Source organism: Tympanuchus pallidicinctus, unplaced genomic scaffold, assembly GCF_026119805.1.
Source record: "Tympanuchus pallidicinctus isolate F22 unplaced genomic scaffold, pur_lepc_1.0 scaffold5, whole genome shotgun sequence".
Taxonomy (NCBI): Eukaryota; Metazoa; Chordata; class Aves; order Galliformes; family Phasianidae; genus Tympanuchus; species Tympanuchus pallidicinctus.
Genome location: NW_026294769.1, coordinates 31514330 through 31541593, shown reverse-complemented (window position 1 = coordinate 31541593; position 27264 = coordinate 31514330).

Sequence of the window (27264 nt, the reverse complement as noted above, 5' to 3'; positions counted from 1 at the left end):
AAGATACCTTCACAAAATATTCTCCCTTAAAGAGTACGTTAACAATGATGTTCTATTGCTCTTACAGAAAAAAAGTCCTTTACAAAGCAGCTGATTCACTTAGAAATATGCAACCCGCACCCTTGCTGTTTTAATCCTGATGACAAGGAGGTGGGACTGGATGATCTGAAAAGGAGCACTTCGTTTCCCTTCCAAATCACTGCTTTGGGATTTCTCTGGGTTGATTTTGATAGTTCCGCTTTTACTGCATGCAAAGCACCTTTTTTTCCACATCTAAACGAAGAGGCAAAAAGATCTCATTATTAAAAGAGTAGAGATAGGAAGAGACATTAATTCATATATGAAAACATGAATGTTTGTTCAAAGTTATTGTACGTTAAGCACCACTGATGAATCAAAGGAAGCAGCTAGATGGAATGACCAAAATATGTTCTGAAAGACAACTATAAATCGACTCAAATATTTTTGTGTTGAATATTTTTTGCCATTTCTAACAGTAACAGCAATTAAGTGCATTCCTAAGAAAGCATGTTTTGGGCTTACACTGTCTAATCACATTCACTCCTCTCTGCTTTCTTCCTTATGCCTCCAAGTCGGAAGACATGTGAGGTTTCAGTGACTTACCTTATCAAAGAGAAGGTAAATTGATCAAACATTGTTTTTTCTATCATAGAGGAACATGGAATTGATGATAAGTTTTTGGTCCACTAGAGAAGTTAAACAAGAGAAGGAAAACATTATTAAGCTTGATACAAATAGAATCACTAACAGAAAAAAGGGTATGAATGGGAAAGTCATCTCTCTTCCAATAATGTTAGAGTTTGAAGAGTTCTGAGTTTCTTTTCTTAATGGGAATACATTCTGTACTGTGCTAGACATACAAATTTTAAGGCTGGGGAAAGACCACTTTGATCATCTGACATTTAGCATTTCTTTGCCAAAAAAAACACGCAAATGTTGTTTTCTCACTTGAAATCAACAGCTGCTCTTGATTTGAACTATACTGTTCTACAAAAGTTCAGTTGAGATTTGAAAACATTTACTAATGGAAATTGCATAGAAATAATACTAAGCTGTTTCAATAATCAATTAGTCTTGCAGTTTAAAGTGCTCACCTTATCTCCAACTTGATCTTGTCTCTTTTTCAGACTCATATTCTTCTTATTTCTTTGTCTGTCGGTCTGTAGAGCCATCTATTATTGTGTTTCTGTCCCTTAAGAAGTTGTTATCAGCCTGTGGTAAAATTTTCTCCTTCTTCTCTTCTAAAGCAAAAAGGATCAAGTACCTTCGATCTTTCACTAGAAATAGTGTATTTTGCATTTTTCATCATACCCACAGATTTTTCAGGAGATCTCTTTTCAATACTGTTTTCAAGGTAATTTATTTTTTTAACAAGCAAACAATACAGAAGATTGGCATGGCTCAGTCAGTGAAGGTTAGCTAGATCAGCCACAGTAACTTGACCATCATTGGGTAACCAACTCCACATAGCGCCAGAAGTGAGCTATACTTTTAAAACAGCGTGACTTGTGTCATTATTTAGACAAGCAAAGTTAATCATCCAGACTTAATGAGTTATGGAGATATTATCAGTCTGGACAGATACTGCACAGACTGCTACTCTGTTCATCATAAATGAAAATAAATTATTGTGCATTGAAGAATTTCTGGAGGTACACCACACCCAGCCATACAAGTAAGAACTGAAGTTATAGCAATGTATGGATTTTTAAAAATAAAACAACACACCACACAGCAGATCTCAGATTATTATCTCAGATAATACATTATCTCAGATAAATGTGCCTTTACTGGCTCTAGAGAGAAATGTAGAGATAAATGCTGAAGTATTGTTTGTTTGGAGTAACTTAGTACTGCACTGTGCTTGGAAACTTCTCAACAACTTCTGCTACTGCAGATAATGGCCTTTGTTCTTTTGTTTGGCAAAGGTAGCCATGTCAAAAACACAACAGTTTCTGTCTGTATTGCTCTGGTACTCCGTATTCTTTCAGGTTTGATTCAAGTAGTTTATTTTCATGCCCTGATGTCTGATCTCTTTTGATTGCAGTATTCCTACAGATCTTGTGATAGAGACCTGGACTCCTGATAAAAACATTCTTCAGCTCTGTTTGAAGAACCACTAGGTGTGGCCCCTATGTTACCTTGGATGGTGGACTGAAAACCACTGTCTCCATGTTCTTAAAGAATGCAGGCAATGCCTATCCTTAAGATGCTATCTCAAATGCTGAGATCAAGAAAAGGATGGCTGAAAGTCTGATGAAAACCTATTATAACCACTGAAATTGTTCATTTCTTCCAGCAGAAGTGTCTCTTGATTGTCAAGGTGCCCCACATATACCACTACATAGACATGTTCCTATCTGGTTGAAGGTTTGATCAAAAATAACCCTACACTAATTCTGCTATGTATTCTGCATTCCATTTAATTAAGACAATCGTGATTGTTAGCAGAAGGGAATTTCCCAGGACATTTTGTACGTAGTTCACAATTAGCAAAAAACTGAAATGATGAATGTACTTGTGAATTTATGTGGTAGAATAGATCTTACATTTGCAGCTTTGGCATTTCTAATAATAGAAAGGAAAAAGAATCTCATGTCCTGTGTTGACTTCACAAATGAAGAAATAACAGAGTTATGATTAGAAACGTTTCCTAGCTCATTTGGAATCTCGTGTCCAATTCAGAGCAGCACCGCACCCACAGTTTCTGGGAATAAATCCATTAATGGATGAGTGAAAATTTTCAGCTTGTTGCATATGTCTGCACTGAGTAAAAAAAATTGGCTCAGTTTGACCATGAAGAACCTTATAATAGATTGGACAGAGGTCCTGTCATGTAGTAAAATTCAAAACGCAATGCAAAATACAGAAGAATGCATTGGATGAGGACAACGTTATTATTTACATTCATGCTCCCATGGTAAGTACAGAAGCTCTGTTTCCAGGGTTCCTGCTTCTTGTGTAGTTTCCTTGATGTATTTATATCTACAACAATGGCACACATCACTCCAGTGAAATCATCAGGATAGCATGTGGCAAGAGCCACAGTGTGGCTTCAGCTGGACTTCATTACTCCCTGGACAATTGACCGTGACATGTAACAGTGTATGCTGGGAGCTGACCTTATAACAGAGAATAAATCTGGTGCACCTGGGACACATCAACCATGTGGCATATATATGCAGATGCTGTGGAGCACAAGTGTAATATAGCTGACAAATGTTACATGGGATCAGCTACTTTTGTTCACTTCAGTGTTGTCTATTTGGACATGGCAGTGTACACTGCCACAAGACTGATCAGCTGTATAGCCATGCAAAGGAGAAAATCCACAATGCTTCAGTCACTGAGAAGGTGGGAATGCCACATGGTCTGGGAAAAGTCTTCTGGAAGGTAAGGCATGGTTTTGATAAAACCTTAGGGGTGCCTCAGGATGCTGAAATTCTTCTATGGATGTGGCTGACGTGTCATCTAGTTAGGAGGATAAGCACATAACAAGCAAATTTAAACCACAGTGTAGTTGCAGTTTCTAATACACCTTGCAGCCATGGAATCCTACATATTTTCCAAAAAAACACCATTCTTTATTTGAATAACATATGCAATCCAAATGGGTAAACCTATATCTGTACACATCTCACTCAATAGCTGCTCCATACCAACATACCATCTGATTTTGATACTGAAGCAGTCCTGTTCTGATGCTGACACAGCAAACGAAGCGCACACACCTCGGCCACCTAGTTTATGTGTGAAAACACATAGCAAAGTGGCTGCTGTCTTTGCCCTGTGGTGTCCTACTTTTCTCCAAAACTAACCTAATCAAAGTAAAAGGATTGAAAAAGAAACAAATAAATACCAAATAAATAAACAAATTAGGAAAATAAAAAGTTTATCACATAAATAAAAAGCGAACAAGAAAATAGTGTTAATTCCATCGTTCTGAAGAGGCATTTATTGCCAGCCTGCTACAATTGCCCTTCAAAAGACGACAAACACAGCAGCAAAGAGAAGGGACAAAATACACCTGTCACCAGCCAAGTGGCATTCTGGTCCTGTACGTTCACTCCTCGCCCTCTGGCTTTTTCTTCCTCCAGGGTAGCAAAGCTTGATGATGCTCCAGGCTCCTAGTTCATGGGCCAGCGACTTTCCCTTCTGTCACCCGCTGGACCCCCATCATAATGAGAAGTTGCAGTTTTCAAGGGTAACACTTTGCATGCCATCGCTGTTTCACTCGAGGGGCAGAAAGGTCTGCATAAGAACACGCATGGCTAAGTGCAAATCTCAAATTATAAAAACACTGCTCCTAAAGTATTCATTTATTCCCGAAGAAAAACATATTGAAGTTTGGAGATGAAAATAAAATAAGCTCAAAATTCATAAGAAGTATTTGGCTAATTCCTTTTTTATGAAAACCATACAGCACAGATTTGCAGAACGTTCACTTCTTCCATTGACATCAGTTGGAATTATTAGGTCAGTGCCTTTGGAAATCTTAAATCTGCAAAGAATATTTAACTTTCAATTAAACTGCTCACTCTAGTTAATTAAAAGGACAGTCTAGTCAAAAATTCTGCTTAAAATCTTTTCCATTCATCATGATATGTCTTTAAATTTCATAAAACTGAGAAACAATTACTGTGAAAGTGACCACTCAGGTATTGTCAGCATTCCTGAAGTGTTTTAGTAGTTTGCTGAAATTTTCCCTGATATTCTTCTCTGTTCTTTTCAAAAATGAGAAAATGTGTATCTAACAGCTTTTTACAATTTTATTTTGTTTTGGTCCATTTTCCTCTCCCCTTTCTCTTCCATAGCAAAACAAAAAAAAAAAAAAAAAAAGAAAAAGAAAGGAAGTGAACAAATGGAAACAACAAGAAACCTAAAAAAAAAAAAAAATTAAAAAAAAATTGGAAAAAAAAGAATGAAAAAAGTTAAATATGAAAGTATTTTCATTTTGAAAGCAAATTAATTAAAAAAAACACCCTTATATTAGCAGAAATCTGAATCTTTTGAAAACAAGTCAATGATTTAATTTTTCACATTTTCATAGATAATATCACTAATATTAACAACATTTTGGAAAGATCACTTTTTTTTTTCTTTCAATCAGCTTTCTGATCCTTGATGTGGATGTCATGAGTGACAGTATTCAGGATTTTAACTGCATGTGTTAACAAAAGGAAAGCTTATAAAGTAGCTAGCTTGCTTTTTGCCTTTTTCTACTTTTCATAATTAAAAAAAATAGGAGTAAATTATTTCCCATGTTAAAAAGATGTCATTTTAAAAGCTGACCAAAATTCAGATTGAATCAAACATTATTGGATCGTTAAAAACAGTAGAAATGATGGATTCATCACAAGAATTCTTACATGGTGTTGTATGCCTACAACACATTAATATTGAAGATTATTTTTAAAAATAAAATAAAATAAACAAGCTAAAGTCTGGGTGCCTCTTCAAACCTGTCAGGAATGAGCCTTCATTTATTGTTAAAGGTTAATTAAAATAATGCAGCCAGCTTGGTCCTGAGTTAAGAATACCAGCTCATCACCATCAGCAGATCTCGATTTCAGCCTCTTGTCTTCCACGGATAGCATAATGTATTGTTTTTCCATGATTTATTTGTGTTGTGAGAGCTCCTAATGACCCCCTGGTGACACAGAAAGAAAGAAGGATTTGTCTATGACAGCAATGACTCTGAAATTCCAGATCTTCTGAGTTTTTGTCCAGCGTTCAGAGAGACAACACTGTCAGTCTTAATTATTCTTGAAATGTTTGTTTTCTGCTCCCATTTACAGGGTAGCATTAAAACAGCAATTAAAGGGATTCAAAGTAGAAGACTGAAGACTTGTGTGCTTTGAGAATTGCCACTCCAAATCCAGTTAGGAAAATTCCAGGTTCTGAGACAAATTGAGCAGATCATTTTGCTGTTAAGAATCCTCAATGTTCAGCATGGAATTTGTTTCCCAAACTGCCAGCTTCCCTCACTCCTTTTCTCATTTCTCTCCCTCTCGCCTTCCTTCTTTTTCCCCTCTTCTTCCTTCTTTCATTGCCTTTGGATTTTCTTTGTACAAAATTCTGCAATCAATTCCCTTTTGTCACCTGTTTTTTATGTCCCCAACTCTCCCCCACCATCGCTCCTCAGAGGCCATCCTCAACAAAAATTCCTAACGTTTAATCAGAGGCCCAAATGATTTAGGCTTTCTTTTTTTTTTTCAGTCCAATTCCCACCACACCGTGTGATTTCCACTATATGTATAAATGTTTCAAAATAAGTTGTTTGACAGAAGAGTCAGAACAGCAAAAGGCTGCATGTTGCAGTCCTATGTAGAAATTCACTGCCAGAAGAAACATTTATTTGCAGCAACAAGATGTGGAAGCTGCAGTGCACTCCTTTGGAGGAGAGTCTGGTTCTTCCTCAGTAGCTTTGCCTTCACCAGGAGGGAGGAGTACCCTCACCAAGTTTTCTCATTCTGGCTCGGGTCCCCAGCACAGAGAAACTCACACCTAATTACTGGGACTTCAATCCTCCACTTGGCCAGCTGTGTCAAAGTAAGGCTGCCATGGGTTCCCAGGTGCTTGAAGATCTATAATTCAACCGCCATATAAAAAAGTCAATATTGGACAAAAGAGTGACATTTAAAAATCATAAAATAAGTAGCTTGGTATTTACCTAACGTGCTCTCTTCTTCCCATAGTTTTATATAACATGTACTGGTGTGTTTATATTTCACTTGCTTTTTTCATGAGTGGAATAATTCTCCTTCAGCTTCAGAAGATACCTGCACAAGTAAAGAAGCACGGACATCAAGGAAAGGCAACAGGGGATGGGCAACATTTGAGAACACTGAATTTGTCATGTTCTGAAAGACATTAGGACTTCTGTAACTTGTGGTTTTCTCAATTTTTAAATATGGTTTTGGTAGAAACAAATGGAGGAAGGTATTCAGGAAGTATAAAGACAAGAAGATAACACTCTTGGTTTTAATGCACAAAGATACATTAGTTATGTTAAAGGCAACACATGAGTTCAGTGGGGCAAGAAAAAGTGGAATGGCTTCTTACATGTTGGCTCTGGTCTCATTGCTCTGTAGCTGTCAGCATATTTTTTTTTTCACCTAAAACAACAAAGGATGGGTTAAGGTAAAATGATCAATTTAGTGAATATTGCATTAAATAATCTCTTTAGAAAAAATTGAATAGAGGAGTTGCTTATGAGTAAATCCAGTGGCACCTAACCAAATGTACCTAAAATGGAGGCCTGTGCAGTGACACACCAGTTGGAACACTAAAGCAATGTGAAAAAAAAGGAAGGAAAATCAACCTGAATTTAAGGAAGGTCAGCTACTTTTCTTTCTTCTCCCATCTCTTTCTGCTGATCTTTTTTCTTGTCTGTTTGCTTACATTCTCTTGTTTTTCCTTTCATTTCTTTTTACTAATTTATCTTCAGCTTCAATTACTTTCTACTGGACAACTAATTCTGATAAGCTGCTACCTGTACACTTTGATCATTATCTCTCTAATTTTCCTTTCATTTTTTGCTTTTAGCCACTGAAATACCACAACTGAGGATATTGTTTTGCAGTGTACAAAGCATTGTTTTCTGCAACTTCTGTTTCAAAGATCACTTACTTAAACAGCATGAGGACTCAAGCAGAGAGGAAAGAGATTGTATTTAGATTGTTACTTTAAAGATTTGATCTTTCACAGCTACTCAAAATACAAGACCAGACTATTCAATTAGCAGCAAGCAATTTGCCATGGCTTGCTAATTAATTATTGAAACTGGAATCTGTCAACAGTTCCTCATCTCTCTGTACCTTTTGCTCATGATCCCAGAACAAACCTCAACAGTAGAGCCAGGATCATGAGATTTCTCAGTCCTTGATCTGCTGAAAAGGAGGAAGGGGCAGAAACTTTCTTTATGTGAAAGCACTCAACCCAGACTAGGGAAAGCTTTTACAGAAGGCAACTCTGAACTGGCCACGCAGAGGACAAAGACCATGGCAGCCTTGTGATCTTCTCTTGCATCTCAAATTCTAAAACCACTGTAATCACCACTCATTTCACCTGGGGTTTATCAATCTTGAGAGAAAAGAAGGAATTTTCTAGGAAGTGTTGAGGAAAGCTTTTTTTCAAATAGTTATCCACTTCCTTTTCTGACACTTTAGGAGTTTCCTGCTGCATTGAAAGACTTCCACTCGCTGATTGGAACCTTCCAAATGGGCATCAGCCAGTACAGCACTGCCCAGCCAAACAAATGCTAGGCATGCTGACAGCCCTGACATGTCCTGTTGGTCAGCATTTGCATTTGTACTGCAGGCATATCTCTGATCTGCATTACCATTCTGACCCCTCTTTCCTGTTCAGATGCACTGCAACTGACCTTCACCAAGATACAAATTCCAGTTTACTTCACTTCAAATGCAAGAGTGTGAGTCAGCCCCCTGAGGGAATGGCAAGGAATTCATTATAGCAACACAAGAGAAAGATGTGGAGGAAGTAATGTGCTTTCTTTACACAAAAGGGAAAAGAAATAGGTGGCGAGATCACCAAGAAAGCCCAAGAAATCATGAGATGTAATCTGACAAACTGGCACTGAACTCAGTTCTTTTTGTCTGTAGGTGTATGACCTTATTAGGGCTTAAAAAATAAGCCAAGCCTTGTCTGATCCACAATGCAGCCTGCCAAGCAAAGTAACCGGTGCCAGAAGAAGAAATCTTCATGATCAATGTAAAGTCATCAGAGGTACAACACTATTGTGAGTGATATCTTTCAGAGAGAGAAAAAAAAAAGTCATAATTCCTTAGTCATAGAAATTAGAAGAGGGCAAGACTTATTCTATTATCTTGTCTGCCCTCTATCAGTGTTCTTTGGACATATCTGCCACATGCTGTATCAGCAGGATTGTTTTTCAAAGGTCCTAAAGAAAGAGGTCTCCATGTGAGCAGAGAACCCTCCTGAAACCACACAGACATTATCAATCCCGTTATCTTTTCCACAGGGACAAGGTATCAACCCTGCTTTTGGCTCCATCTGAGTTAGTTACATTCCAATTTTTCAAATTCCTTCCAAAACTATTTTACCACTCTCATATCCTCCCTTCTGCTTTCCTAGGTAAAATGCCAGGAAGTGCAATACTGAGCTAAAAATCTGTCCTGTTCTACCATAGATAAGGCTGTGTTTAGAAAAGTGCTCTGCAACTGAGGTTCTGAGGGATAGTTTTAACTGCCATCTCCTCAAAATATAGCTGGAGAAGGATGAAGAAAAGACAACATTGTGAGGCACTGGCACAGGTTGCCCAGAGAGGTGGTGGATTCCCCTCCTTGGAGACATTCAATGTCAGGCTGGAAGGGGCACTGAGCAATCAGGTGTAGCTGTAGATGCCTTTGTTCATTGCAAAGGATTTGAATGAGATGGACTTCAAGGGTCTTTTCCAACTCAATCCTGTGATCTTACAGTGGTGTGCTGGGCAGAGTGAAAGTGAACCCGAATTACCTTCATCAGGAATCCAGAAATCTGTATTAGTGCATAGAGCAACATATCCCCTCATATTCATTTATACCGTTAGCAATGGGAAATGCAAGTTAATTTAAAAAAAAAAAAAAAAAAAAAAAGAAGCCTTTTCAGTTTTTCTATCTCTTATGAGTCAACAAAAGGACGAAATAGGAAAACAGGACTGATAGATCTAAGTAGCAGTAATTACGTCCCTGCTAATTTTATTTACAACTTAAAGGAAAATAAAATATTTTATGCTTTTAACGTACTCAGTATTTTTGTTTGTATAATTATTAACTTAGGGATATTATGATCCCAAATGTTTTGAGAAATAACGGGGAATAGTTGTAGCATTGCACATTTTTACTGTTCATTATAATTTTTCTCTACAAAGTATGTCCAAACATTCACTTTCATTTTATAAAAAGATTACACCAAACCAGCAAATTCAAAAAGAATATTCCACTACTAACTGCTAAATTATGGCTAAATTCACTGCACAGAAAGACTTTGTACAAAGGTTTGTTTTTTTCAGAAACGGGATTCACAATGAGGAGCTAAATTCACAGCTCATGCTCAGATGGTGGTTAAAAACTCTGCTAAAATCTGGAAAAGACCGATAACCATTATTAAACTGGCTCAGAGTTCGTATTTCTCAGAAATTAGGTGGTTTCTTCCCAGCATGGAACTTGGATTAAATTTTGTTTAAATTGTTTTAACTAGTTTTCTACTGCTTGATTTTAGGACAGTTGTTCTTTAACATGTTGGTTTCAGGAGCGTGCAGATTTTTACACAGCAGTTTGAAGCTGTGTTTTTCCTGTTGAGATCCTACTTTCAATTCCTTAGTACTTCAACCTATTTACCAGCATCTGAGGAAATGAAAGAAAAAAACAGAATTTTTGGCAGCTAGCAGTATCCCATTCCTTGCCAGTACAGAAACAGGTACCACAGAACATAATTCATAAAATCAAATAAGGTGGGACTGGAAAAGATCTTACCGTGTCCTGACTGCTTTGGCCACTTTCCCAAGCATACACACTGCCATGCTGTTCTCCACTCTTACCTGTGCCTGAGGAGTTTTGTTCTGCTACATATACTATAGCTTGTCTGATCTTTCTAATTTTTCAACTGCTTGATGGGAGTTTAGATCTGGACAAATCTGTTTCAACCAGAATTTACCAAATTTTGGATAACTTGAGAAATGTGGTTCCACCTAACTCAACAAACCGTAGTTCTTAGTTCTTTCTCTGCTTCCCTTTTTCTGGGAGATATACTTGGTTTGTTACTCTTTGGATTTACAATAAAGATAAACCCTTGTCTGGTATCCTCAGAGTCGGATACTGCTTTCTATCTGACAAGTGTATGGAGGGAAGCCATCCTTTGCCATGTCTCAGTGAAGTGGGAGGTGGTTTCAGACAACCTACCTGAATCTCCAAGGACAAAAGCTCTTGCATGCTTCCCAATCCTCAAGCAGATCTCAAACGCTGCCTGCAAGATGGGCACAGTGGCATGACCAGTGTCAAGTATGTAATACCAGAAGTGCCAAAAGGCACTTCATTTGAAATAGTAGGAGCTTTAAGTCCCCCAAGCTTGAACCACTCTGCTCAGGTCAAGGGGCTAGGAAGCACATGTGGCTTCACAGTCATCTCCATAGCATCTACCACAACTAATTGCACGTGCAGCTGAAAGTAATCATGACACTGGCTTCTATGTGTTGTCCTCTCCTCAGGGCATGTGGGGGTTGCTTCCCACAGAGGTATGCCAATGGGAATATTCCTTGGAGGAGTCACCCCTAAGGGCAGACTATAGTGTGGTAACCCGTAAAATCCCTGCCATACCAACTAAAGAGATCAAACTGAAGGTCTTTTGTACTCTGGCAACAATGTTATGGACAGAGGACTGCTACAAAGCAGTTAGATATTTCATTTTATATACACTACAGAACAAACAGTACATGCTTGCAGCTTTCAGAAGTCACTGGAGAACTGGGTCAGATTCAAATCAGCAACCTAGAGGTGAAAGTCTCCCTATCCCATTACCAAACCCTGAGACATCCAGTCCCCCATGTACACATTAATAGTTGATCATTATGAATTCCGTGTTGGGATAATTAATTACTGCATCTGAACTCTGCCTTAGGAATTATTAGATCATTTGGGGCCTGTAATTTATTTTATTTAGCACTGTATGAAAATTGCCACTTTTTTTTTTTTTTTTTTTTAAATCTCTATATTTTAGGCTTTGAGAACCACACAGTGTTTTCTGCAAAACGCAAACCACAAAACAAATATCTCTCTTATTGGGCCTGGAGTTAGTCCTGCAGGATTTGTTAGCAGGCTCAGATGATCGACGGGAGCAGCCATGCATCCAGCTAATGAGCTGGCTCAAGGGAGAAGGAACACACCAAGCAACTAGCAATGGATGTGGAAAAAGAGTCAGGGGAACGCGGGAGCATGTAGCCAAATGATGAGTCTTAAAGGTGGCTTCCCATATGAAACTAAAGGTTTTTGCAAAAGCAAATGCTATTTTTCGCTCTCTCAAAATAAATAAATAAATAAATGAAATGGAAAACAAGGCACATTCTTTCCCAAAATGGATGTTCTCTTTGACTCCTCTATTTTATTAATAAGTCAAGATTGCTTAGAAAAAGTGAAATTCTTCAGAAATGATTTAACCTACACTTTTGGGAAGCAGTGGTAGGTCTTTTGTAATGAATCCTGAACTGTAATTGAGGACTGCAAAAATTTGATCCTTCGTGTACAGGAGTGAGAATTCCAAAGAAGTTGTAAGAAGCCTTTCTATGCATAGAAAGCCAAGGAAAAGCACCTCCACCCTGATTCTACAGACCATTTGGTATTCTGTTCTTCGCTGCAGGGATTTGTCTTAGCTAGGTCTGAAATTCTCTTCAATCTAAGGGCCAGATTCTGACTCTTGGTACTATTGTGGAATTTATTCCTTGAAATATATATTTTATGTTCAGTACAGTAGACTAAAATACTGTCTATTGATTTTTTGCAGCAGATGGAATACTTTGTGCTGTTTTCACTTGTGTCAACAATTGGTAGATATCTAACTATTGGATGAAAAGTGTCTCAAGAGATAGAAAAATACAATCCAAGTTTGTTAACAATTGTAAGCCTCTACAAAGCTTCAATCTGGGCAAGATATGTCTGCTTTATAATAATGTTAAATGCAACTAATTTTATTTCCCAAAAATGCCTCAGGAAAATTACCTGCATGAAGCAGAAAACAGAAATACTGTCAGTTTTGTTTTCTACAGAAATCCTTCTTCCACCATCATTCAATCACCTGCTAATAACTGACCCTACAGTTCCAGAAAATTCCCAGGAATCTTACTATATGTAATGCTTTCTCAGGGTTTCATGAAAGATAAACTTGGGAAAATCCTGGTTTGTGCAAAAGATTCTGGATGAAGACCTTGATTTGATCATAATTTGTTGACTTTGGGTATTCTTACCATGTATCTGCACATCATGTGAAATTAGGTCTCAGCTCTCATGTATGTTCAGCTTGTTGTGTAGGTTTTGCAACCATGAAAGAACCACCAAATGCTGAGATGTCAAGTGCAAGTGGCACATAAATGGATACAAGTGTTTCCGCTAGTGCTCCAGTGTCATTTCTTTTACCTGAGGATGCATGTTTTGTGTTTTCTGAGCAGATACTTGGGATCCTGAGATTATCTTTTCCTGAAAGAGACCCCTGGAGATATCCTCCTACATGTTTTTTTATAATGGGGATTTGCATTCTGGGGAATCTCTATTTTATTAAGGTGGTTTATTATATTAAGATTTTGGTATGCAGAGCACCATACTGATAAACACAAGGACAACTAAATACAACAAGCCTTGGCTAATTGGAACACCAAGTCACCAGCAAGATTCTGTCTCCCAGTTTTAAGTCTTGTAAAGCACATCATAAAAGCTTCAGTAGAATCATTGTACGCCATTATAACCCATTTGATAATACTTCCTGGAATACTATGGGATCTCTTCTGCAGACAATGAATCTGTAGTCACCCAAAGCTGTCCAGCAACACTGTCTAATACTGTACCACTGACAATAAGTGAGATGAGGTTAAGTTGCTGTTGCGTGGGAACATGCAGATCACTGAGCTGTTGCTGTGCTTTCTTTCAGTGGAAGGAAGCTAGTTATTATGCCTCTGTGATGGGATTTGTACAGCTTAGTTATCAGAGTCAGATACATGGTCATGTTATGAAATCGTTTCAATCAATAGATTTCAACCTGTTACATAAGAGATAAGTTCTCATCATCATTACTAAGCTGCTGAAAGCATATTTTGTCTAGTTTCACCCACCTAACTCAATTATAATCTCATCAATTACTGATTCAATTTCCATCATCTTTGTGGTGTCCTCATGCTTTCATGTTTCTCATTTTAAGTGTTTTGGACTCTCTCATGCAGCTTTAAGACCTCTTATTACCCTCTGGGATTAATTCAGGCTTCCTTTTGTAAGGTTTTTCGAAGTTTATGATGAACTAACTGCAAGGGAACCAGAAGTTTAGACTATATGTAGCCAAAAATTCTCAATATTCTTTCAACTTGAAAAATCAAGCTTGAAATCCAAAGATGACAAACCTTAGCACATTCATGCTGATTTCTTCGAGCAAGTCTCAGGAAAAAAAAAAAGAAAAAAAAAAAAATATATATATATACATATGTATATATCAGATTTTGAATGTGGTAGCTATCATGGCTGTTTGTTGTAGAACTAGAAAACTCATAAGAATTTTAAAAACATTGTGAACAATAACCTAATAGTCTCAGCAGTCTCAAATCCTGCAAAAGGGAAATAGGTTAAACACAATGAAGAATGGCTCAGGTTTATGTTTATGTTATATAACAAAGAGGACCCCATCTAGTAACTCCATTCTTCGATATTCAGTCAGCTCTATCATGATTTTAGAACGAAGAACAATGCTCCAACTAGTCACAAGCATTAATCCAGATGGGGTGTCCTGATCGTGCAGCCCAGAAGCTGTTGAGCCTAACAGAGTTTCTCTTAAGTGGAGACTTTCTAAGTGCACAAGGGGGAGACATGGTTTCTGAGCTGGAAGTCTACTCTGAATTCCATCTGCCATCATTGTAGAGTTATATAAATTGATTTTTCAGGCAAGGTGATACTCCAGAGCCAGGTGACAGGCTGGACTATGGGATGCTTAGGGAGGCTAGCATGAGCTTTATAGAGCTCCAGGGTAGAGTGCTGAATAATACTCTTCAAGCCAGTAGGACATAAGCACTAAATTATATTTCCACTTCCTATACTGACAGGTCTCTGGAATCTGCAGGAATTCCCCACTCTTCAAAGGATATCAGAGCGCACAGTATGCAGCTTTCAGGGGTTGGCAACCTCACTTTTGTGATCTCTTGTAATGAAATTTACCCATAATGCTGTAAGAATAAGGAAACACAGCACTCACAGACAGTAAAACTAACAGCAGATCCCTGCCCAGTGCCTGCACCACTCCTTCATCTGGCCAAAGATAATCACACATACTTTGTTGAATTAAAACACTTTGCTGATTTATACATTGACTTGTGAGGAGGCATTTCCAATGACTTTGGCATTTGCATCTTGGACAAGCTGTTCTCTCAAATCACTCTGGCACTTCATAGCCTGCGCTGACTGGTATGTTGCATGACCCTGGCACTATCAGCCCAGCCTGGCTAGTGTTTCGATTCGCCATAGCACTAATGGTCTGGAAGTTGTTCTTGTTTTCCAGATTAATGAGTACCCTAAAAAACACTCAAAACTGGAAATGAAAGAATGCTTTTGAAGGGGAAAAAATCAGCAGTTAGAACTGCCCCTTGTCCTTTCATTGCATTTTCCTCATCTGCCTTTTCTCCACCTGCTTACACAGAATACTACTGTAGAGCAGAATATGTCCCTTGGCTCAGGGAGCTCACCACTGACATCTGACCCCTAGAAAGCCCTGCGGGAACCTCCAGGAGAGAATCCTGCCTGCCAGCCCACTGCTGTGAGCAAGGAGAAATGATTGAAATGGGAAAGGCCTCATTTGCACATCCATTGTGTGAGACAGTGAAGACTTTCAGTCAAAATTCAATTGAAGGTCAGAGTCGCTTAACCAACATTGCCCTCATCAGGAGCTGAGAGCTTCACCCACACGCTCTTGGTTTCCCTCCAGCTAAGCCTTCATGTTCCCTGACTGGGCACGAAATGCAGTGCAGCAAAGGTGAGAGCAAGGACTCACTCAGTCCACCTGAGCTGCTGAATGCTGGTGGTTTGTCCTTGGAGGTTCAGCAGCTCAGGTGGGTGCCTCAACCCCCACAGATGGTATATCCGAGTCCTTTGAGCAACTTCAGGAAGAGGCAAGCAACCTCGCCCCATTTCCATCTTCACCAACCCTAGGCTCCCCCCAGAGTGCAGTAGGGGACTGCAGCAGAGGATACTACACGTCCATTCTGTCTTATTAGACCTTAGTGTGTGAGTGGGATGAATTTTAATGCAATTGTCAAGGCTCCATAGCAGGTCGGACTTTTTGTCTCCCTTACATATAAATGTCCAGTTATGATGGGCATATCTAAATTTACTGCAAACCCCATCCTTGGTTTCTTCAAGGCTTTGTTCCTTGCTTTTTAGAAGCAAAGCCTATCCTACCTTTTTTAATCAGGGAGAGAGAGTAAAAGAGGAGTGAGATGGGGGGAGGGAGAGAATATCACCCAGGCCCTGCAGAAAGGTTTTAGAAGATTTTTACATCTCAGCGTTTTTTAGCTTCACTATGCATTTTCCATTTTACTCAATCATTGGTTCAATATGTATACTGTGCTGTTTAAATGTAGGGGGGATACTGACTAGCAGTTATGGAAGAAGGCAGAGCTGTCACAACATATTCCTGTAAAGCCATGATTTGTTTTGTGTTCAGTCACACATTGTTTGGATTTCAGCTCTTATTTCAGTCCTGGCCTTAGGGTTTTCCAAGCAGCGTTGAAAATCAGATACATAGAGTGTTACACTGAATCTGGCATTCTGTATTTCTAACGCAGAAGATGGAAGAAGAGTTTTGTAGATGGAGGGAGGGAAGAACATATGACAAGCCCGTGCCTTATTATTTACAGGCAGGTAATCAGAAATGAGTTTGTAGCTATGCAAAATGCCCACACATGTATGTCTGAGAGGCCATATGTTTGCCTTTCAGAAAGCTGATACCCCTCCCCAGCTGTCACAGCTCCCATCTTGCAGTCAGAAATGCTTAGAAAAAAAAAAAAACCTTTGCCCATAGAATCAGGCAAAAAGAACAGGAGCCCAGAAAGGAGGTGGTTGCCCCCCGTAGGTCTCACTCTTCCTACTGTAGAACAGCTGCAGCTGTCCTTGAAACACAAAGTCCTTACATGCTCCAATCAGATGTTTGTGTCGCACCTCAGGCCCCAGAATTAGAATTCAGTAAGTATATACACATTCACCGTAAAAAAGACTGCCAAGTCTGATGAGCTGAGCCATCCTAATGCTCAGATTTTGCTGGAGTCTTTTTTTTGTCCTTCTACACAGAAGAGTATCTACCACCAAGTCTACACAAATGTGGTCAGGCAGAGGAACATTGTCCAACTGTGTAGTTACTGTTAGGCTATCATGTTTATGAAAAACACTTATATTTAGCCATTATGTGAGTCGTTCTCAGAATCCACAAGCAAAACCATTCTCCAGAGCTGTGATGAGACAAAAATGTCAACTGAGTGGCAGCGCTCCTGAGGGATCTGCTGCAATATGTCTTCTCAACAGATCGACTATCTACTGTGTATTGTTTCTGTTCATAAAGAAAAGTGCTAAGAAGCAGGAATGAAAGACAAACACAAAAATAAGAGGAGGAAGTGGGGTGAGAGGGGATACTTTGGCCTTTCAGTACCCCCTCATCAGCTTTTGGGACGGAGGTGGAGCATCACCTTTGAGAAGCACACAGAAGCCTTTACCTAAAGTACCATGATTGTATCAAAATTAAGCCTTGTCTGTTTTTACTTTTCTCCTTTGTTCTAAGCAGAACTCAGCCTTCTATTTACAGATGGGTAGTCACTGCTCCACCTAACAGCTAATGAAAACAGGAGAAGATCACAGCATCTTCCTTCTCCTCCCATCCCCTCCAAGCATACACAAATGCTGAGACTTTCTTTCTGACATTTTTGGAAAAGCCAAGGCAATAATAGATGTATCTTAAATGTTCTTCTCTCATTCTTTTTAGCTGTTGCCATTTAGACTTACTGCCAGCCTGCAAGGACATGGTCTCTAAGTGATTATTTTTTATTGCCACCGTCAATGAAATAGAATAGCTAGGAAAGAAGATGCTGTGGTAGTTATTAATTCTGCAGAGAATCATTTTCATTGCCAATGTCTTTTCTTGTCTTTTAATATTATTTCATTCAGGTGGCACCTTCTGGGGAACAAAAGCCTTTTGGAAAAGGAATGATCTGGAAATGTAATCATAATATTATAGCAAGGTGACCTCCAATGCTCTGTGCCAGGGCATCAGTGTGAGGAAATCTGATCTTCTGGAAAAGCAGCAAAGAGCTTCCCAGCACTGTAAAGCACCATTCAAAGCCTCACCTTGTGACACTTGATATTGCTGCAGTCAATTAAGGCACAGGAATCTTCCCAGAAGACACTGAGTTGGCACAGGTAGTCTTATCTGTGACTTCAGTGGGTCATGGTTTTTTGTCAAATTGATTGAACATTATTAATGTTAGAAAATTATTTACCTGTCACAGAACTATAAACTTACATAAAACTGTGTAAGCTTACCCAAAATCCATTCTCAAACTAAATCCAATCTCAAACTAAAGGATGCACACAATAATAATCTGTATTTCTATAGCATAAAACTCCCTCACAAGTAAAATCTAAATAATAAAAGGCTCCCATAGGCATAAAAATCATTTTCAAATAGTTAGTGATAGCCAGATCAGGTTATTTATCAGTTAGTTGAAGAGCAGCCTGACGTGAAACAAAGCCAAAATAACCACCAAAGTGATAGGTGGATTTCCTATAGATATTTTTCAAATCTCAAGAAATTCATTTGCTTTGGTTATTTGTAGAGGAAAATTTGAATTCTAAAGTTGAACTTTATCTTTAAAATCAGTCAGGAAACCTTAGTGACAGAGACTAATTTTTGGAAATCTGAATCTCCTTGCTCTGCCAGGAGGAATTAAAAGTTACCTGAGTCAGGAGATTCTCAATCCAAGTTAAACGAGGAAATACACTAGAATAGAAAAATCTCACCACTGCAACACTTCATATATGCCTTGGATCTAACCATTATCTTTTGACTGCAATTGTAAATGCACCATTAACCAAATGGGAAAGCTATTCCAATCAACTGGGACAATGGGGAGAGGATGAGCAGAATGCTTTTCATCCTGATAAGTGTTCAACAAAGTCTGAGTAACACAAAGACCATGACTCACGGCTTGGTCCTCCAGTGAAGCTTTCATCTCTCAGTCACTGTTCCTTTATGACATTCATACAAATGTATACAAACTGATGAAGAGATCTCAGTGCATTTCATCACATACACAAAAAAAGAACATGAAGGCAGTGATCCCTGATAAGACAAGGAGAAATAGCTTTAAGCTAAGTATAAGCTAAAATGGAGAGGAAAAATACTGGCTACAAGTCATATCTTACTTTTCTATAATGGAGTTCATCCCAGAGTATAATACAAAATTTGCTCAGGCAGCCTCCAAAAGCAAAGTCCCTTGTCTGAAATACTTAATTAGTTTAGAGGTCTATTTCAGTCATTAATTTAGCTGTAATTGTAAGTCTCTCTAGCTTTTAACCATGTTCTGCAAGCTCTTTCAGGCCATCAAAAAGACACTTACAACAGGCTTCACAGTGAACTGATAGAAGTCCACTGCAATGCAGTCATCTCTGCAGAGCAGTGAAGGAAGCAACAAGTGGCATTTTGCACAGCTGAGTAGAAAAAAGTACTCCTCAAGGGCATCAGGCAACCACAGCTCTCAAACTACTGTTGGACTTCAGAGAGCACACAGGGTGAAAAAATATGATAGTAAGGCTGCTACTGGCTTAAGAAAAAGAAAAAATTTCATCCAGCTATAGATCCAGATCACCTAAAAATCTCACAGCAAGTGAAATGAATTGTATTTTATCTGTGTAACAGGAATGTAGACCTCAACCGATTTTGCTATGAACTGAGCCTATGTTTGCAGCTAATCAAATTATTTCTAACCTGTTCCTTACATGTTAGTATCACTTCTGCTGAAAAACACAGTGTTTGCTCTGTTTTTCTAATGCATTCATCCCAAGGTTCACTTGTCCATCTGTTAAGTACTTACAAGTGTTTGTTTTAGAGGACTGTGTGTGTGCAGGTGATGAGAGAATTTCTACTGGTAGCTGGTAGTTTTATTGATGTTTCATCAGGTAATTATCTTTTCCTTAAAACTCCTGGCATGAAATATTGCAAAGATTGTTTTGTTTATTAATGAGTACCCATAACAGCAAGGCTTGATGTTCTTTTTTTTTTTTTCTTTTTTTTTTCCCCCAGCATATCAAGGTCTGATTTAATTGTTATTAACAGCCAAAAATTCACAAATTTAATGAATAAAAATCATGAGGTGATGGGTTACTATTTAGTAATGAACTCATGGTCCTGTGAATCAGATAACAAGGCCTTAGGAGTTTGTGAAAGCTGCTTAGAAAACACAAATAAGCACAGAATACGCTTCAGGTTTTGAGCATTCTTACAAAGAAACCCAGTTCATAGGACTGCAATCACATGCTAAAACACAACAGTGATTCCAGGCTGACCTTAGCTTTGGCCAAAAAAGTCTCATGAAGGCCTTGGGAATACCTGCACAGTAGTAGGGAGAGGAGGGAAAGAAGATTTGGCTGTTGAAACATAAGGAAAGCTCTCTGCTATCCAGTAGGCAGCAGGAAATCTTCTCAGTCTTGAAGCAAATAGGATACTTGCCATTAGAGAGTGTGGGAAGACAGAGGAAGGATGTCTGGCACAGATGACCACATTCTGGTTTTGAAGTTATTCTTCTTGCATGAGAAACTCTGTGCAGTTTAAGGGGAAATCTCAAACCCTATAATATTGAGAACCATTTAGTATCAGCACAGTCATGCCAGCAGATGAGAAACTCGTTCCTCCCAGTGCCTTGGGATGAGTTGCCTTAGCAAGTTCTCCAGCACTGCCGAGTCTGGCTTGCTGCAGACACAGTTCTAGCTCTGCAGGGACAGGACACAATAAACTTTCCCATGAAAAAACTGAGGAGCTTCACAGGAAATCAAGAAAAGGATCAGGAGCTTGGGAGTTGAATGGATGAAGCAGGAGCAGTGCTCTTTCTCAGCAAGAAAAGGAAATGAAGGGAGGACAGGATAGCTCTGTGATCCTCTCGACAGAGCAGTGAATCAAAGCTAACAAGCAAAGACAGAATTCAATCAAAACACATGCTGGTGCCTGCATCATTACTGTCCTAAGTTACCTCATGATTTGCCAAAACCCTTTACCCTCATCTCTAGGAGCTTTGTTCACACAGATAGCATATAAATAAAATTCCCAGATAGACAAATACCCACGCTGTCCTTGGGTGACTTTTAAAATACACCTTTTGTGCAAAGACACCAACATTTCTAAAGCTTTTGGACCCATTCCTTCTGCAAACACAGAATACCTACTATGCTTTGTAGTTCCACTAGGTTGGTTAATGTTTTTTCATAAGGAATTCTAGCAGGAACCACCATTAGAGAAGGAACTTTATTCTTTGAACTGCTCTAAATAATATAAGTTTCACTTTCATCCCAAGAAGTGTTAAGGATGCACAAAAACACACGGGGAATTTTACGCCAGCACCACTGATTATATTAGTTTCAAAAGAGAAATAAAATCTTACCCTGAAGCTTAGAATTATTAGAGTGAACAGCCAGAATCTATTATACTATAGAAATATCACACAGAGAGCATTCATGAAAGAATTCGCCAGATAACTTGCTATGATACAAAATTGTTCATTTTGTACACATACTCTTCTTACTTACTTTCTTCCTTATTAATGAAGTCATAATATGTGGGTAAATTAAAAGTCTTTCTACTGTTACAGAGGAAAAAAAATCCCCAAATTGTCTGCTGGGTTTTAGTTACATCACACTTTCAGAACAGAGTTGAGCTGGTGGGGTATGGGCCCCTGGTTAGAAGGTAATCTCCTTTCTTCCTGCTAGCATTAACTTCCAAACAACCATGGCATGAGCCAAATCAAGAAACTGACCTAGCTGGAAACTGGTTTTTGTCCCCAGCTTCCTTTTCCTGGATTAGTTTGCAGCCAGTAGGTTCCTTCACTCATTCCCTGTCAGCACAATGGATGCCATAGGAAACGTGCAGCTTGGGAGGAGGCTTTTAGTGGGAGCCCACAGCTGGGTATGTTGGCAACAAGGGATTGAGAAACTAAAGTTTCCAAGCCTGTGGAAATCAGCAAAGGAAGGTGCTTGTACCACTGCAACTCAAAGAGTGTCCTAGGAGCATCAGCCCCACTGCTTCCATCACTACATGCCACCGCTCCCTTTGAAGAGGCAGCACCAGACCTCCCCAAGGCACCAAGGCACTCTCCAGCACTTCCAAGGTCTCACCCATTTTCAAGCATTATGTGCATTGTGTGCCCTCCTTTAGTCACCTTAAACCCTTTTCATTCAGTCAGATCTATCACTTCCTTGCATAATGCTGTTAATTTTATTTTTTAATAAGTTGCATTAAAAATGTTACAGCCAGCATGAAATGTGCCTTACCATCAGTCTCTCCGGGCAGTTCTGCCCCAAGGACTGAGTATCACTCTGCTCTGAGTTCCTCATCACATATCAAAGGAACATTTTCATTAGTTCCTGGGTGACTCAGGAACCTAATTCCTGTTTTAAAAGCAACTTGGGAACTAAAATTTCTGCTAAAGTCCCAGGAAATTGACTCTCAGTCACTTTGACACTTCTCCATGCATTCCCCCATGGTTTTGTTCTTAATTTGTCTGGAATATAATAGAAGCAAATGAGGCACTAAGGAATTGTGCCTGATAGAGATACACATTCTTATGGAGACCGTGAAAAACAAAACAGGTTTCAAATTTTGTATTCCTCTAGGAAAAAATAAATCCTACACAACACCCTGAGAGAGTCCTTTTAAACTCAGCCTAAGAAAAGCAGTGTCTTTATCCATGCTTTAGGAACTGAGAGCACCTGCTAGGCGAAAGTGCATGTCTTGGATCCTCAGCTGGACACATTGTTACATTAACTGCAAAGGGTAGTGAAATCAGGCTGAAAGTGAACCCCCAAACCCTCTGGTCAGCACTCCAGACATGGCTCACCTCTACTTTAAAGCACAGATACAGCTTTGGCAAATGCAGAACAGAAATATACTTGAACCTAGGAGTAAGTCTTCCTATTGTCAACTGTATTTTTAAAGCATGAAAAAAAAAATACTTCTACCTCTTTTTTCAGTCCACCTTATTCTTTGGTCATTTTACTATCTGCATATCTCATTGCTCAAAGAACTTGGATCTGAAGAAAAACACACAAAAAATATTCTGAACATGAAGTGTTCCTTCTTTCTATCTCTATTTAGTTCATGGCAGTTAACACCCTTTTCTGGTAATTAGCAGAATATGCATCAAGTGCTCCAAAGGCTACTAAAGTCAGTGGATTTTTTGCACCAACTTTGAAGGGTTCAGATCAGCCTCAGAGCACTTAAATTCATGTTGTATTTTCAATTCTCTCCTGCCCAGGCTGCTTCTCATGTGGAGACAACTTGAAATAGAAGTCAGCCCATTAACTGTTCTTCTTCCAGACCTCCTCAATACAGTCAGAATTTGTCATGATTTTAAATACCGCATCTGTGGCCCTGATCTACTTTTTTGTTCTTACTTAACCTTTTGGATGTGCCTGAGTTCACACAGCCAGGGAGCTGCTCTTCAAAGATAAACAAATTGTTGGAAAATGAAGCAATGCAGGAAATTCACGTGCTTTGCTACTGAATTTAAGGGTGGTAGGCCGAAAAAGTCATTACTTTAAGTGACCACAGTGGGTTTTATATAGAAGAAAGGTTTCATTCCCTAAATTGGCTCACATGTCATTGCTAATGAATGTCTAACAAAGATTCCTCTATAAAATGTGATCATTTTACACAGAAGATTTATCAGTCGAGTTCTTGGAGAGATTGAGGCATTGGAGTCTTTTAAAAGTCCATTTTTTAAGTCTCTACTCCACATATCGCTTTTATGACCTAAAAAGCAAAGGGACTCCACATGCTGTAGGGTTCAATTGAAATTATTGTTGGAACATAGGAATACAACAGTAGGACTATATTCATCACAAGAGTTACACTTTTTGTAGCAAGAGCTCAAGAAAAGTCCACAAGGATCAGAGTTGTGAGCCAGCTCTTTCATTTGCTGGCTCTTTATGCCACACTTTGTCTCTCCCTCTCTGTTGGCAAGAGGGTCACCTCGTGCAGACAGCCTTCTCCCACACTTGCCCTGCTTAAAGTTTTCTGGCAATTTGTTCAAACGTTTCCCAGTCTTGTTAAAACACAAGCATTGGTACAACCTGGCTGCTGGCTGTGAGCTGTGCAAGCTACGAGGCAGGGGAATTCACTTCACCCACTGGTGGCATTTAGTGTGGATGGGGTCAGGCACTGACGGTCAAGGGTCTCGGAATCTCCCTGGTCAGCAGAGGGGTGGGCAGCTCTGGAGTCAGCCAAGAAAACTATCCATTTCACATTAAAAAAGGGAAAGAAATCGTTTCCTTGACTGGAGACCAAACAAGCCTTTCAAAACCCCCCTTGGCAGGCCGCAACCGTGCACACTGCAGCATTATCCAACAACAATAAACACACACATACACATGCATAAAAGAGAGACCTTGTGGCCACAAGCCATATGAAATGAAGCACTAGACCATGTCGGACCTCCCGCTGTATGTTTTGTGTTGAGGCAGGAGAGGTATAAATACCTTACTCCTCATGCAGTGTATTACAGCAGTCTGGCAAAGGAGTCTTGGGTATTAACAAAAGCTTTGTGCTACCACTGATAATAGTGGCAGAGTGAGAAAAGAGGAAAAATAGTAGACAAAAAAACTATACTTGGATGCCAAGTATAGCTGTGCAGTTGTGATCATTCAGAACTAGAACTTCTGCAACTTCAATGCTACCCTTCAGAAGGCAACAGTTTGCAATTGCTGCAGTTATTGAGCAAAAGGCATTGAGGTGTAGGATTTCTGATCCTGGGGGGACTGAGATTAAATTTGAGTACAAGCATAATCTTTAACAGCAATCACACACAGAGTCATCTGTGCGTAGAAGCAGAGGGGCCACTGGCTGGGAGCTGCAAGGGATGATCAGGCAGCTCTCTGCAATTCAGGTCAGGACAATAGGGAACAAGCATAACCCTCAGTTATGTGAGATGATAAGAAGTGCCTGCAGCTGAGAGGATATCTTTCAGTATTGCTCTAGTGCATGTGAACCCTTGAGGAGGGGGCAACAGCTTCCACCTTAAGCCTTTAGTTGCCAGTGAGCTACTCTGTACTTCACTTGCCCCAAAACCCAAGGAAGGAATCACATCACATCACATCACTCATACAATGCCCAATTGCATTCAGCAAAGATGATGAGACCTGGTCTTATATACATGAAGACCAGGTATGTATGTAAGGATCTGATCAGAGAAATAAGAGACATTTTAGATGGGCATAATTCCTTTTTTGTTTGTTCCCCTTCATTTTGAGTGTTACTGGTACTTGTGCATTGCACACTCATAAAAAGCCCCACAACAACAACAACAAAGAAAAATAATACAGAAGACATTCAGATTAGTTGACTGTTATTGCTGTAATCTTCAGCAATGCCACTGCTAGCAGCAGACACATGTTTAGGAACCATGACATGTTTGATAAATAAATTACTATCATAAGCAAAAAAAGCAGTCTTCAACCAAGTGATAGCTCATCTTAACCTGCTGCTGTCTGCTGTGGGATTGTAAGTTTTGTTGGATACCATTAACAAGCCTTTGGATAAGAGCAGAAGGCTGTTGAGTTTCAGAAACCTGTTCCAGACTGCATCCATTAAGGCCCTAAAACAGAAGACAAAAGCGGCTGTTGCTCATGAACACATTCTAAACACTTTGATTTTTTGAAACGACTTACTTTGCAATCATTATCTTGGCTCTGGTCCTCTCTTATTTAACCTCATCTGCCTGCCTTGATGTTCATGGAACGGATTTGTACTGCCTTGGACTCCATGCAATTGGCTGCCAAAGTATTCTTGGTCTTAAAAAAAAAAACAAAAAAAAAAGAAAGCATTTGATACCATTAATCATATTGCCATATGTAATAAATTGGCTGCCTGTGGTACGTTGCCTCCAAGTGTCACATGGTTCCAATCACAACTCTGCCAACTGAAAGTGGTTGCTGGAAACTCTGACTCTTCCTCTCAGGCGCTCCTACGCGGGGTCCCGTCCCGCTTGTACTGTACATTAATGACCTGCTGGCTGCCTAGCGGCACCCAGGCCAAGAGTTACAAGTATGCACATGTTTGCAAGTGCTGCTGTACATAAGCAATAACCTGCTTGATATCAAAGTCACATAATTACGAAGTCAGCTTTTTGACAGCATTTGCAAGGTTCGAAGCCTAATTCAGTACATCTCTAATTTGCAGCTTAACTATCTGCCAGAATGAAAGGTAGAAAAGAAGGGGGAAATGTATTAAATTTAGCTGCATAAAATAATTCAGGAAACAAGAGCACTGCTCTTACTATTCAGCTTTGTGACTGTCAGGGCTCTTGTCAAGTCACAGCTGGAATTCTGCAGATTTATAAGAACAATAGAATTATTCGGGGGAGAAGGTGGGGAGAAAGGAATAATATGCTATTCGTAGCACTTCAGCTAACACTTTGACACAGGTTCTTTGGATCTTTTTAAGTAGGCGTGGACATTAGCTTAAGTAAACAAATAAAAAGCCCTTTTGATCCTTTACCAAAGTTTTCCTTGAATCGTTTCTCAGAGCAGCAAAAATAATCTGTTGACTTTAGAAATGGGCCCAGAAAAACAATGTTGATTTTGACCATTGTGAAGTGTCTCTATACATGAAAGTTGGATGTGGTGAAGGAAAATGAGGCTACTGTAATGAAATAATTGATGAGAATTTGCATTGTATTAGAGCCACAGTTACGGAGCAGAGCCGCTCTTTTTATTAATTACAATGAAAAGGCAGAACAAAACTCCTGTGTTCACATCTCCATCTGGTCTCTAACCTTCTGGATTCAGTTCTTCTCTCTCAAATCTTTTTACTGCTTCCTACCCTTAGTTGAAGAAAATGCACATATAATACTGCAGGTGTAGGAAAGGAGTGAAAGAACACAACAGGAACATTGTTCTCACAGGCTCTTGATCTGACCAGGGAAAGTAATCCCTGTAAGACTACAGAGAGAAATGAAAATAATACTTGCAGAGGGTCAAGCCCTCTTCGTTGTCCAGATACTCGAAGCACAAACAAAGGACAGGTGCCAGTATGACTGCAGATGCAGTAATGTCAGAGTTAGCATACACTAGTAGCAAGGGCTGATGCTTTCATATACTGAGTGCTAGCCTACACTGTACTACTTTGACTTATCTCATTATTCATCCTATCCAGATTAATACATGCATCAATCTTGCCATTTTATTGTCATGTGCATATAACGCAGAGAGACATTACAACACCTACACTAGAAGA